The 5,092-nt window shown below is 43.8% G+C and overlaps 2 pseudogenes; one reads left to right on the forward strand and one right to left on the reverse strand.

Moving 5' to 3' along the window:
* Positions 1 to 1,845: 1,845 nt before the first annotated feature.
* Positions 1,846 to 2,990, forward strand: LOC125532768 (thiol protease SEN102 pseudogene; annotated as a pseudogene).
* A 920-nt stretch (positions 2,991 to 3,910) lies between these two features.
* Positions 3,911 to 5,092, reverse strand: LOC147990383 (uncharacterized; annotated as a pseudogene).

The following is a 5,092-nucleotide window of genomic DNA, read 5'->3' on the forward strand; positions in this document are numbered from 1 at the left end:
GATAGCCTTGAGGATTTTGCTACTCAAAATTTTGACCGTTGCTGTGCTATGCGCCAGCTATCCCAAAATATCTATCCATCTAACGGTCATATCATTGAAGGGCATTTATGTCTTATCATGTCAGGATGCTCCCTAGGCTATAAATAGCCGCCCCCTACAACCACTAGCTGGCTGGCTGCTCCGAGAGAAACTGACACTTGTCATTTGAGAGCAACCCATCCTCCGAGGACTTTGAGCGAAAATCATCAAGTGAGGAAAAAAACAAAAACCCAAACACCTACAAACCCCAAGTGATTGAGCATCACTGAAGAGATTGATCCTGCGTGGATCTGATGCTTGTTACCTTTGAAAACTGTGCTTCTTCCAGACGGTTAGGCGTCATGGTCTAGAGCATCCAAGAGGAATTGTGGATCGCCGAGTGACCAAGTTTGTGAAGTTTCGGAAGTCACCTGGAGACTTACCACGAGTGATTGGACGAGGTCTGTGTGACCTTAGTTCAAGGAGAATACGGTGAGGACTGGGTGTCCTGAGCTGCGTGTTCAGGACTGGGTGTCCGGGACTGTGTGTCCTCGAGTTTAAATACTCAGCCGCTCCAACCAGACGTACAACTGAGACAGCAGTTGGAACTGGTCTACCAAATCATTGTCTTCACCAAGCTTACTGTTTCTATTCCCTCAACTCGTTCATTTCCTCATAACTGTGTTGTGTGTTTGTTCATATATGTGTTTGAAGACTTTGACTGAAGACTTTCTCAATTTCCTCAGTTCAATTTCTTCAGTCTGTTTGTCTTCATCCTGTGTTATCTTGTGCTTACGCTTCCTGTACTCTGTGCCTGTCTTCATTTCATCATGATGACTATGCTTGTATTCTGTTATGTTTACCTTTGAGTACTTATTCCGCTGCTAGTAGTTCTTCGCTAAGGAATTTCCTCACCGGCAAATTCCTCAGTGAAGAATTTCATAAAAATCACCTATTCACCCCCTCTAGTCGATATAACGCACTTTCACCTAGCATCTAATCAACCGAGATATACATTGATTTAGTTTAATTTGAAATCTAGACCATTAAAACTTACAATCAATGTATTATATATCTGTAGCATATGAGAATGAATATGGTGATTTTGTTGCTTTTTCTAATGATCTTATATTAAATAGACAGATTTGCTAGGTGTGAGTGGCTAACAGATGATCTTATATTAAATAGACAAATTTGCTAGGTGTGAGTGGCTAACAGATGATCTTATATTAAATAGACAGATTTGCTAGGTGTGAGTGGCTAACAGATGATCTTATATTAAATAGACATATTTGCTAGGTGTGAGTGGCTAACAGATGGTCTTCACATTTACTTTTTTGTCTACTCTTTCTCGAAGGCCACACGGTTGATTGTTCATTCTTCCCTGATATATAATAAGAATTGTTCAGGATCGGTTAAGATCTACACATGAAATATACTATCTACATCCTGATTGTTCATTTTGGATCATATTTTGATCATGATTTTAACTAATAAAATATAAGTTATGTGTAGCAAATATAATATCATTGAGAACTACATTAAAATACAAATCATGACATGCATTAACATTTTGTTAGTCAAATGTGTGGTCAAAATTTAAACCAAAAACAATAGGGATTGATAAACAGAGATGGAGATAGTACAAGTTTTGCTCAATTACTACCTGATTCGCCACACGGCTCAAAATTTTCAGTGACGACCTTGCGTACGATCGGTCTAGTACTTTAGGATGGTTCGCAAAGAGAATTTTCCATATATAAGGAGGTGTTAGATTGTTGTAAGAAGCTCCATCGTTACCTAGGATACTCAAAGTAACTACACACAATGGCAGGAGCACTTGCGGTGATGCTACTCATGGCCATCGCGCTGGTTGCCACTACACCGGCGGCAAGCACCATGGACATCGTAGATAAGGACCTAGCATCTGAGGAGTCCATGTGGGCGCTATATGAGCACCGGGGCAAGCACCACAGGGTGGCATGCGACCTCGGCGACAAGGCCCAATGCTTCAACATGTTTAAGGAGAACGCACCCATGGTCCATGAGTTCAACCAACGCAATGTGCCCTAGAAGCTGAGCCTCAACCTCTTCGGCGGCATGGCCGATGAAGAAGTCGACCGCACATATGGTCGCTGCTCCAACATCATGTCCAATGACCGAAAGCGCTAGCGCCAGGGTCTGCTCACGCATGGCACCATCACCGCCCATGATGACCACCCAGCTATTGTGGACTAGCGAATGATGGGATATGACCAACGTTCGTCGCCGGTGACGAATGCGAAGCACCAGGGGACCTGTGGGGGCTATTGGGCCTTCGCGACGATAGCGGCGGTGGAGGGCATCAACTCCATCAGGACTGGAAACCTAGAGTCATTGTTTGTGCAACAACTTCTAGACCATGACAAGGGGATGAGGGTTGTCATGGCGGCAACATGGAAGGGGCCTTCAAGTACATCCACCATGGCGGCATCAAAACAGAGGTTGATTACCCATATGTTGGCCATGAGCATGACTACTACTTGATTCGCAAGCCGAACGGAGCCCCGTCATCACTATCAACAGCTACAACAAATGTCGCCGAATGAGGTTGTGTTGATGCAGGCAGTGGTGCCACAGCCCGTCATCATGGCAATCAACGCCAACTCGACGGCATTTCAGCGCTATGGCAGAGGCGTCTTCGCTGGGCCGCGTGGGACAAACCTGAACCATGAAATGATGGTGGTAGTATATGGCATCACCGATGAGTATGAGTCAAAGGGACCCATAAGTTACTGGATCGTCAAATACTCATTGGGCCAGATTGGGGTGAAAACGACTACATCCGCATGGCGCACAACGTTAGTGGTCACGCTGAGGAGAGTTTATGCGGCATCCTCATGTACACGTCATATCAGGTGAAATTTAGGAGGAAAGGTGAGAACGATATCATGAAGAGAAATAAGGTATGTGTTTACAAAGCTCTTTTATAACATGCTCACAAGTATATATGGACCGTTCAAATTTTACAATATAATGATATCAAGTAGATGATGTCAATGATAGTACTCCCTTCCTTTCGGTTTAAAGAGCTCGATTCAAAGATCTAGCCAATCAAGATAGATTGTGAGTCATGTAATTTGCAAAAGTGCTCAATTAACATGCCCGTTTTTCTCCAAACATTGTGTTTATCAATGCATTAACTGCAATGCATGCACGCCTGGCCACTAAATGACCAAGATTGTTTACATGCATTGGTGAATTTTCTCTTAGTCCTCACATTCAACGATTTAATGCACCTCAAAATCTTAACATGTGACGAGGAGCAATAAAATGAGACTTATCAAACGAAAAAACAAACATTTTGAGATAGGCCCTCAAACTGGAAGGTAGGGAACATATAGCTATAAAAACAAGGAAAACATGTATGTCACTATTAAAACAAAGCAACCAATGCCCTCTTTATCTTGCAATTGGTATGATAATTTTTAGTATTTACACACACACATACAGTATATGCCAGTACAACAAACAATCCAAGACATAGAAACGACCAGTAATAAGACCATGGTAATTACTTGCTAAGATTTTCAACAAAGCCGTAATAAAATTACAATGGACACATAATTGCCGAGTACCAAACTGAACAAAGTTATGCGAGAGTGCCAAACAAAAACATCACCACACAAAGAGCAAGCCTTCAAGTTCTATAGCAAGATTCTCCATGGTTCAAAACTTTTAGACAACAAATAATGGTAGCAGAGGTGCTCTTCTACCATCCAGAATGTTCAATTCTACTAGCTAGTAGCCCTAAGAAGAACAAGTAAGAATAAAAGGCAAGACTCATACATAATAGATACTCCAATGGCGTAACAAACCAGCAATGATGTAGGACATACATATCAAGCACTTCCTATAGCCCTACAAGAAACGGAGACCCCTAAGTTGCACAATCTTCTTCTCTCATATCATCGAATAGTGGAAGGGGAATAAGGCTATCCTTGAGGTAATGCTTGGTGATCCAAAGGTTGATTTCTTGGGCATCCATGCTTTTCAGATATCCTAAGAACTTGCCATCGATGTCACAATGAAACACACGCCCACGACCATGAGTGAGTTGGATTAGTAGCTCACCATCATTGTGAACAGCCGTCCTAGGGAACCTCGTCACCTTTGAACGTGGTATTGGACCAAATCCCCAAATAATAATATGTTGCTTGAAAGTCCAAGTTATCCGTTTCAGCATCGTAGTCTTCTATTACCAAAACATTTATGGCCATTTGGTCACGGATGACACTGCATAAAGCAAGAGTGCCATCCATCTTCAACAACTCATGGAAGCACAGCTGGAATGGACGAGCCATCAACCGGGATGTTTCGACTGTTGTGTTGAACACCATCATTGTGCAGCCACGAAGTCCTCAGTGGAGGCTAATATGGTGGTGAATTGGTGGACAATCGGACGAATCCGATAGGCCCACACATAACACAATTTCCATGGGTGTTGTCCGTGTGATGTTTCGTTCTACGATGCATCTTGGGTCACTGGATCCCACTATTGGAGTAGAGAACCGAAGCACCTGGTATTCTTTAGATGGTTGGTGTAGATAGAAGCTAGCAATGTGATGCATAATTCATTGTAGGCTTGGACTCCATAGGGGGGCACACCCATGGGTGATCGAGTTGCTGACGAAGAAATTTTCTGGAGGAGAAGAAGAAGTTCGCACACTCACGGATCCATGAGAGACGGTGATTAGGCCATCATGGGCAGCCTGGAGTTTATTGTAGGCCCGGACCTCGGGGCATAGCTGTTGTTTGCCTGCACTGGTGTAAAGCGAAAACAAGAGGTGGGTGGTTTGTTGTTGGATGAGGTGGCTGAGCAACGGGAGCAAGGGCAGGCGGTGGTGGTGGTACACATGTACTTATCGGTGGATGTGGCACTGCACCACCACTTGCGGACACGACTGCAGCGCATGACGTCCCTGGCCGGCAAAAGGACGAGGATCTCTTTGACAATGATCAACTCGGGAAGCTTGTCGAGCACGGTCACGACTCCATGGCCTGGCATGGTGACTACTGGTTGCTGGTGCTCCAT

Source organism: Triticum urartu, chromosome 1A, assembly GCF_056163025.1.
Source record: "Triticum urartu cultivar PI428250 chromosome 1A, HENAU_Tu73, whole genome shotgun sequence".
Taxonomy (NCBI): domain Eukaryota; kingdom Viridiplantae; phylum Streptophyta; class Magnoliopsida; order Poales; family Poaceae; genus Triticum; species Triticum urartu.